Raw genomic sequence first — 10,128 nt, 5'->3', positions numbered from 1 at the left:
AGCTTTCCATTGATGTATACATCTACCATGTGACTGGTTTTGGGGTCCAGGGTCACATTTAAGGTTTCAGAAGGGTGCTAGCGAGGTTGATATGCGCCCTCGATGCACACTTTTGCCGAGCCGGCACTTCTTCCCGACAGTCAAAGCGGCGTGACGTCACGAAAGTGCAGACTTGTAGGAAAACCTCGAGTGTTTAGGGTGCCATTTGGGACAATAACCAAAATATTGGAGAGGGTTGTTTCTCTCGCCCCTCCTCAGACTCTACGCTCAAGATGGTTGCCAGATTGAGGACACGCAACAGGAATGAGCGCAATGGACAAGGAGACTTACATTGTAAGTTGATGAGTTGATTTATCTGCATTTCAATAAGCCTCTGGACATTACGTTTTTTAGATGGATGCTGAGGCTTTTAAAGATAAAATCTGCGATCTCTGGCCTAGTTTGTTTGCTGCATGGGTTCCGTGGCTATACACTGTGTTTTCCACCAAATGGCAATCGAAATACCATTGCGTAAATTGGCAGTGGGCGGGATCGCATATAGCCAAACAAACACAGAAATTTCGATACGGAACGCACATTTCAAAGTAGAATCACTGGCTGGAGCATTGTTTTTCGGGGAAACAAGCTTGTGAACTGAACATGCTTCCTTAATCTCTGGAAACATATGGTATTTTTGTGCTTTAGTACAGTCAAAAAGAAACACGAACAGCACCTTTAATAAACAGTGTCTTGAGCAGCACAAACACAGTAGTCTGCCATTGTTTGTTATGGTTGTCAAGTATTCGCATATAGATTGAACACGTAATACGCATGAGCATGAAGTCATAGTTTTCACACATTTGCATTTTTGTAGTTTTTTATGGAGATGATAAAATTATAATTTTCAAAATCCCATTTTCAAAGGTTTGCGTTTTCAGCACCCCAAAACGCTGCTGTTGTGTAAAGGAATGGCCAAAATAAATAAATAAATGTTTTAATGAATTATATTATATTATTCTAAGTGGGTGTTTACACAACAGCGTTTTCAACTAAAAGCAGAAAAAGTATGCATTTTTGGCCTTCCATTTACATAACAATGCCATTTGAGGTGTCATGCGTATTACGTGTTCAGATAGACGCGTTGTGTTTCTTTACAAAGTGACATTCCCAACTACTGGCCTGGCAGCATAATATAAATAATAATTTCGTGTGAATCCGTGTGAATGGAGATCATTTTGATAACGCTGTCATCTATACGCGAAAAACGCAAAGGACAAACCTTTTTTTTGGAACATCATTGTCGTGTAAACGTACTCTAAATATTGCATACATTTGTGGGGAAATTATTCAAAATGGGAGTGGTAATACACTAACAAAGTTTCTAGGAATTCAAACTTTTAAAGAGGACATGGCTTTAACAAATGTCTGAGACAGATGCATTCAGACATGCTCCCCAGTCTTCATAAAGCATCACTGGTTGTAGTCTGACAGGACCATGATTTTCCACTGATGCATGTTCATAATCGGACAGGTTGACATGCATTTTCATTTTTATTTTGTTTTTATCATGCTGTGTTAGATCTATAGCCGGGACAAAGAATTGCCTAGCTGAAACAGTATATAATCTGGCTCAAAAGGATTACTGCAAAAATCTCACACCCTTTCCAAGGAAAAGATCAAATCCCAGAGGATCAAAACTGAGGGGACCACACACACACAAACACGCATACACCAACCCAAAAGCATTCTATTAAATTCGGTCTTTGCTCTTGCAGTTTGATTTATGGGATGCAAGTCATAGGTTGCCATGGGAATGTGTTTGAATATCAGGGGTACCGAGAGTTCTTGCGCAGCTATGGGAATCATAGAGCCAGTGAACCAGAAAAGGTGTGTGTGAGAAAGAGTTTGTTTGTGTGTGATACCTGCTCAGTCGATCCAAGCGCAGAACATTTCACATTGTGGCCAGCTTTCGTGATATTACTATTTCTTCCAGTTCATTGAGGTCAAAAGAGGCCTTTACTGAAGCTGAACATATCTGCTCTGTATTTCTTCACTTCTTTTCTCAATATTTTTCGATAAACCACATCTGACTTAAAGTTAATTAATGTTTTTGTATGTTTTTCTCTCCCAGAAACGGCCATTTCCACTGATAGCTGAACAATGACATACCTGACTTCATTACTACATAGTCACGTTATGGGTCCGAAGATGGAGGATGGCGAAAATTATCAAAATAATAGTTTATTCAAAGTAAATCAGGTAATCCACAGACGTCCCAAAAATCAATGAAACCGTGTGCTCACACACAAACAACACCAGACAAAGAACTGAAACAACTGAATGGCATAAATATGTGAGATAGCGAACTGAAATACAAACAGGTGTGATCTAATTAATGAATAACCATGGTGACAAACTAGTGGCGGGATACAGAGAACAAAGGAAAACTAACTAGGGCCTAGTCCACACATACACAGGTATTTTTTATAAACAAAAAGAGTTTTTCCTCCTTCGTTTTAAACCAAAAATTTGCGCCCACATGAAAAGGCAAAAAACATGCTAAGCGCTGTCAAGAGCATTCCAAACCGACAGGTGGCGATATAACCGTAACTGTAAAGCCATGGCCAGTCAGAAGCCTGGAAAAAAGCGTTATTACCGGTTCCGGTTCCGACACCACAAGCCAAAATCTCCGGTTTCACCGTCTACACGACAACACTGCAACCGGAGTGTCTAAAAATCTTCACCCTGGCAAGAGTTTTGAAAAAAGTTTGGTTTTGGTGACCGGATACTGTGTTTGCGTATGGATGAACGGCCAAACGCATAGAAAAAGCTGCGGTTATGAAAATACCCGTGTTCCTGCGGACAGTGTCTACATAACAAAAGCAGGAAAAACAGGAACTGAACACAAAGTTGCTGCCTAATATTTTTCTGGAAACCATGGTAAAAAAAAACAATCTGGATTTTTGATGAATAAAAAGAATTTATTTAAAATCAATATATTTTGTAACATTATAAATGTCTTTACTGAAACTCAGTCAATTTAATGCATCCCTGCTGAATAAAAGTATCTTTTTTTTTATCTTACTGACCCCAAACTTTTGAACAGTAGTGTATTATATGTAGTTTCAGTGGAACAGGGGCTTCGGTGCATGCAAATATTAAGTACATATTTGTGTGTGTGAGTGTGTGCGTGCGTGCTTGTGTCTGCTGAAGAGATGGAGGATTAAGTGGGCCCAAGAGCTAAGTATGATCACTTGGCTTTACATCAGTGGCCACTTAGACAGTATGTTCCTCAAGAAACTCACACACACTGCTCAAACATGTTGAAATGCTAATGTTTGCTTCTGGCAAACACATTTATAATGTGATCAGTACAATCACTTATCTAAATGTGGTACAAGTTTAAACTGTGATTTCCATGCCCTGGAGAAACTCTTTAAAGCAGCACTAGAACTCAAAGACCAGGGCAAAATCATTGCAAATTAAAGCCCCTCATATCTGTCCCGTTCTTGCACCTCCTTGTCCCTCTTTAATCTGTTCACCTCGGCTCCTCTGCAGATCTCCTTCTCCCGGTGGGGGGTGAGATTGACGTATGTATGCCTGAGATAGGAGCTATTGAACTGGGACTGCATTATTGATGGCCGCGTGGCAAGAAGCTTGGCAGGCCGCTGAAGGCACCGCGAGAGAAGAGGAGTGGATTTTTGCCCTCTCTTTCATCTTCCCATATATACGACTCTTTCATTCCAACTCTGTCTTTGTCCCTTTTTCTCTGTCTCAATTGTTCTTTCAACACTAACTTGTCTTCTCTTTGAAACTCTGCTTTCAGCTTGCACACATCCAGAAGAGTCGACGCAACCCAGTTTGATTATTATGCATCTTCACTGTAAATATTTACACGATCAATAAGTTATGACAACATTTACATTACTTTAACTCATCCAGATAAGTTAAGCAATTTTCAAGTTTTGTAAAGTTATTCTAGATTCAATATAATTCCCTCGCTACCTGTGAAACTCACCTCTTGCTACTGGCCTGTTTCTCCCGCACCTGGGTTCTACTATATTCCTGTCTGTAAATAGTTACAATTACAGTATAGATTACATTAATCTGCTAATAATGTAAGAAACATTGTCAAATAATTTTTTTGCTTTTTTTATTTTTTATTTAAATCAGCATTATTTGGTAAATGTGTTAAACATTTATAGCTCAAAAAAATAACATTTTCCATTAGCACCCCCTCGTGGCCCACTGGACCCCAGTTTAAAAACCCCTAGTAAAACACTGTGGCAGAGACTACTATTCACATCATGACGAGTCTGAGTCACATCTCCTCATTTCCTTTCAACTGAAATTCTGTCACCATTCACCCACCCTCAGAACTCATACAACGGAACACAAAAATGCCAAAAAAAAAAAATCCCCATACAACTGAAATGACACTGCATTCACTGAGTTCAGATGCAATTTTGCTCGCTTGCTTAAAAAGAAATCTGTTAGGCCAGGATTTGAAAACAGGTGCAGACTTAACAACAGTTAAAAAGGATCCTCAAGTACATGAACAGATTCCTAGTCTTGTTTTATCATACATTTTCTGAGCCTGTAAACAAATTGCTTAGGCAGGTTTTGGAGCAGAAATGGGTTTATTGACTTCTATGCAATATGCTTAGTGCAAGAACCTGTGTTAGATGTTAAGGCTCCAGACAGTTAAAGAATATTTTAGACTGTGGTCTCAAAAGATGCCGTCTGTGTGTTTGACCTGCCTTTCTCCCTTCTCTCTCCTTTTTTTTCTCCTTCCCTCCTCACTCCATGTGATGTTTCGGTGTGCACTTGAGATAGAACATGGCGGTTAATTATCTCTGATTGGCTGGAGAGTTGAGTACCTGCCATGGTGATGAACGCTCGGTTGGCTGAGTGGTCTCTCTCGTTTCCCACAGATACAAGACTGGACTCCTTCAAGATCACTGCCACAAACTCTTAACAAACCTTTTCCATTAGACAGTCCAGGACAAACATGCACACAAAAATAGCAGACACGTATAGACACACGCAAGTTAGAGATGAAAAATCAATCAAATGCTTGTGTATTCTTTGACGTACATGGCGATTTGGTTGGGGACTGGAGTTCATGACCCTATTACATTCCTCATGCAGTTATGAGCTAATATTATTGTTAAATTAGCCTACCTAGGGCTGTTTTTATACTGCATAGAAGCCACATTTAAGCTCCAAATATAATGTGCTGGAAATAGTGGGTCACACACGTTTGTTCGGGCAGAAAATAAGAGAAGTACTGAATGGCATGACAAAAGCGTTGCAGTTCATCATCATAAATACGCTGTATTTGTCAGGTCAACTGCTAAGAGTTCCATTCTAGAACTTCTGCCTCTCATTCCATCTCATTTATTTCACGGTCAACTTTTATTTGTTCAAATTGTAAATCTCCAGCACTAACTGCTTTACACATACTGAAGCACATCAAACATAGCTTTTTTTCATGACAAACATTTTTGAAAAAGGACAGAAAAGATTTACCAGAAAGGCAAAATAAAGGGGAAAAGAGCCCCGAGAAGAACAGCTTTTAGAATTATTGTTAAATACATTTCAAAATATACAAAAAAATACAATATTTACATAAATATATTTTCAAAAAAATGTTACTTACATTTCTTATTTTATTTGTGTTCTTTCTTAAATATGGAACAATATATCTAAACACATGTATAGTGTTCAAAATATACTTTATATCCTTCTGGATTTGGTAATACTTGAGTCAGAGTGGGTTACCATGATCTTCACTTTAGAATTAATTATACATTTTGCATTAGTCATATTAATTATGAACCGCTATATAGTAGGTCTCCCGGAGGTAAAAAAAAAAAAAAAGTAATCATATGCATATATATTTGCCCATGCCATGTGTCATCATCACAGAGTCCACAATATCCAAACGAGCTTTTTTGGAGCTTGATTAAATAAATACTCTGTTTTTACTGTAATGAGGATTGGCGTTTTATACGAAGCTTGCAGAATCTTTTCATAGTACAGACATTTTTATGTCAAAAGCTCAAGGAAAGTTTGATTTCTCCTGTCACAACACCTTCAAAGAGAGGGAGACATTACCCAAAATAACATCTAGCCATCTGCCATCTAGCATTTAGAATTGTGGTACACACTTGGTGTATTTGATCTTTTTCAGCTGCTAATAGGAATAAAAGTTTGCACATACTGAGTTGGTGAACTGAGATGAGTCTGGTTTAAAAGTGTAATGGAGTACAGGGAATTCTTGGTCTTTTCTTTCACAGTTACATGTCAAGAGGGGACCAGAGCAGAGGGTCAGCCATGCAACATTACTCTCAGAGTAAAATGGGATTTAAGTGCCTCGTTCAAGGACACAGACACAGTCGGAAGAGGAAGGTGCTACTAGCACGTCGGACAAGCTTACTCTCAAGGGATCAAACCAACAGCCATCTGGGATGTGGTCCATTTCCCTAACAGCCAGGGTTCCATCAAACCCGAATAAACCAAAGGCCTTTGGGTTTATTTTCATTCTGGTTTGGGCCAGCACTTTACCAGACTCCCTGGAGCTCTGTACTGTAGAGACTAAAGGACTGGCACCAATGTTTCAAACTGGAATGTCACAGATCTCTCATTATTTTACTAGAGGAAAAATGCCAGAGCTTGGTTTGAATACAAAAATCGCTCTCTTTACCACACACACATCCCATAGATATTAAGTAGTCATTTATCATCAGACACTTGTGTCAGAAGCGACCCTCAAAATGAGGACTATTAGCAGTAGCGGCTCCTCCTGGCCATCATTTTTGAACTGTGGCGAGCAGGACGAGGTCGAGGGCCGTGGGAGGACGACGTGAGGCCGGTGGCGTGATTACTAATGAACAACACCTGCGCGCCGCACCGGTCTCGTATCTCTCACCGAGGAGCGGAAGCATAAAAGCAGAGCAACGACAGTGGAGATCGAGAGAGGACAGGCCTGGATTTTATTTGTGTTTTGTTATATGTGACAGCAGTCGTCCGTGAGGGGCTGCTGTCTTTTACTTTTGTTTTCTGAAAATCATGCTTTTAATGTTGTTTATGCCTATGTGGTGTTTTTAACTTGCTTTAAGACTTAAATTCACAAGTCAACACCATTGCTGCATAATCCATCAGATTATTAATATGATATGCAACAGGCTCCAGCGAGATCTAATTACTATTTTTGTCATACCAGAGAGGCATGTTTCATTGTGCTTTTTAATGTGGATATTTTGTTCTACCAGAGCACTTTGCAGGCAATGTTTTTAACATCTTTTCTAATATGCCTTTCATTTTCAGGCTCTGATCCAGTAATAAAGAGATGTAAAATGAATTTTCCACTAAGGCAAGCAAAATTTCTATATAATCAGGAGACAAAAGATGGCAAATTATCGTGGCTTTGATGCACTTTTGTACATAAGTGCTTGGTTAGGGCAAGAAAAACAAATGAGCAATGGTTTTTTTATTGTCCTGTGCTTTGATAATAGGCACAGAAACACTTTTCACTGTTAGAGGAGGGAATCATTTTCATATGACCTATGATAAAAAGAAATCGATTATCAGAGCTTTTTACAAAGACAGCTTTTCGGTTTTTCAAAAGTCTTTGGTTCACTGCATATGTAAAGGCAAGAGGTCAAAAAACAAAGTTTAGTTAAAAGACAAAAAATCCTGTTTCTCTCTCACACACAATCACTTTCTTTTTAAAACAGTGAATATGAGGCAATTAAAAAACACTTTTCATATCAACTCAGCTTATTGAACAAAATCTATAATCATGTTTCCTCAGAGCAAAATATTGAATATAAGCATTTGTCTTAACACTTATTTCATCATTCTTCAATGAAATGTTTTTCAGTTGATCCTGCTATAAACCAGAGCTGACAGGGTTTCCCTATTCGTGGAAAACATGCTCTTCATAAAATGTAATTTCACATTTGAGTCTAAGGAGCTGTGTTATTTTAGAAACGCTTTCGAAGCATCTCATAAATAGCACAGTGAATCTTGAGCCAGTAAAAACAGACCAGATGAGAGCAAACAGAGAGATAAGGCAGTAGATGGAAGTGCTCTATGCCGTCTGGCAGGGCTTCATACATTATGCATGTGTGGATCAGTTCTGTTGTACTTAGAGCTAATGTGATTCGGTGTATAATGACCATTCAGAGACCAATTACATAATATGCTCACAATTAATTAGCCTCACTCTCATTCCTCTCATTGTTTGAACACTTCTTTTGTGGTCCTGTGAGCACCGGATCTGATTTAAACACTGTGCAAGTGCACTTGGCGTGTTTGTAGTGAAGGAGTGTGATTTGCAACAGCAGCGCTAAATAAACATAAATAGAATCAAATAAGCCTAAACATAAAATATAACAATATATTTTAGTTTTCAGGTTTCTTCTCTCTCTCTCTCTCTCTCTCTCTCTCTCTCTCTCTCTCTCTCTCTCTCTCTCTCTCTCTCTCTCTCTCTCTCTCTCTCTCTCTCTCTCTCTCTCTCTCTCTCTCTCTCTCTCTCTCTCTCTCTCTCTCTCTCTCTCTCTCTCTCTCTCTCTCTCTCTCTCTCTCTCTCTCTCTCTCTCTCTCTCTCTCTCTCTCTCTCTCTCTCTCTCTCTCTCTCTCTCTCTCTCTCTCTCTCTCTCTCTCTCTCTATATATATATATATATATATATATATATATATTTCTCTCTCTCTCTCTCTCTCTCTCGACATTTGTCAGAGTTTATGTTTTCCTGGAGGCTAACATGTGCTCAATTTAAATATTATTCCTAAACACAACATGAAATAACACAAACACAGACGACACAAAAAAGTGAAAATAAGTGCGATATCACAACAACATAGCATATTTCGGATCCTGAGAACATCAGAACATATTTTTCAGAGTCTATGCTCCGTTAGACAAACACATCCCAGTCACCCAGGGTGCAGTGAAGGATCTTGGGAACTGTAATGAAGCGTAATGTTGTCATAGTGTCTGATTTGTAATATATTGTGGTGTAGATTTAGCAAGGATTCGACCTTTGTCCCATTGCGCTAAAATCTATCAGTGACTTGTCAAGACAACTTCTAAAGCAACCATTACCATCTCTGTCTATCATTATTAGCCAGATGTTTTATTGTTTCTGACAAATACAGAATTAAATAGTTACTATAAATATTTTTCTAAATCCCTGGTCCTGAGATGGACTTGGTCCTTGAGAGTCTGTGCAGGCCGTGGGTGCAAGCAAGCGTGCCGCACAAGTCCTGAAATGTGAAGCCAGAGTATCTCGATCGCCCCCCGGTGGTTGGTCCCAAAATAAACCCCGCCCTCCCCATGAAGTTTGATTGTTTAGTTTTTCAGTAAAAACTGCTTTCTGACATTTTAGGTAGTTTTCATCACGCTGATGTAAGTTTGTGTTCGTTTTTTTTAAATAAGTTTGGTCTTAGTTAGTTATTTGATGCTATAAAAACGTGAATGTGACGTCATAATTGACAGCTGTGATTGACAGCTTCTCTAAACGAAGTAGTCACTTAGGCACCAACGGACTTTTTGGGGGATTTTCGGGAGGAGATTGGAGCTTCAACTTTAATTTCTACTTGTCCATAACTGTTTATTTTACACTGACACTGCAGTAAACCGTTTCTGCGGGAGTGTGGGCGGGATCTTGATATTGCGGCTTTCCCGCTCACTACTGACCCGCAGACCCGTGTTTACTACTGCGCAGAATCCAAGGGGGTAATCCATCCGCCGGAAACTGAAGCCTCCCGGGGGCCGCCATTGCAGAACATCACCTGCTGTTAGCATTCCATTGACTCCCATTCATTTTGGCGTCACTTTGACAGCGAATACCTTTACATCTGAGGTGTCCAAAGACTCCATTTGTCCATTATTTATTTCTAAAGAAACACGACAGTGTATAAAAGGCTCCATTACTTTTGTATCTTACGTTATGGCCCAGTAGAAGCCGTTTTTGTAAAAATAGGCTAACGATTGCGTCAGAACCACGCGACTCTCTGTCGCAACGTAGAGAAATTACCGTATAGACCGGCAGAGAAGCTCGCAAGCAATCGGGGGGACGTGGAGGCATCAAGTCTGATAAAGTCAAGGGAGAAGCCCATAGAGAGTGATAAAGTTGCTC

At 39.4% G+C, this 10,128-nt stretch overlaps 1 long non-coding RNA gene across 1 annotated transcript; it reads left to right on the top strand.

Moving 5' to 3' along the window:
- The first annotated feature begins 300 nt into the window (after positions 1-300).
- Positions 301-7,203, top strand: LOC307010687. Its single transcript, XR_013800243.1, has 3 exons — positions 301-333; positions 2,111-2,238; positions 6,282-7,203. It is a non-coding gene; the product is annotated as an uncharacterized lncRNA (long non-coding RNA).
- Positions 7,204-10,128: the final 2,925 nt, after the last annotated feature.

Source organism: Phoxinus phoxinus, assembly GCF_949152265.1.
Source record: "Phoxinus phoxinus genome assembly, chromosome: 14".
NCBI classification, from domain to species: Eukaryota; Metazoa; Chordata; class Actinopteri; order Cypriniformes; family Leuciscidae; genus Phoxinus; species Phoxinus phoxinus.
Note: the sequence above shows the minus strand (reverse complement) of the source record. Positions and strands in the feature narration are given on the sequence as shown.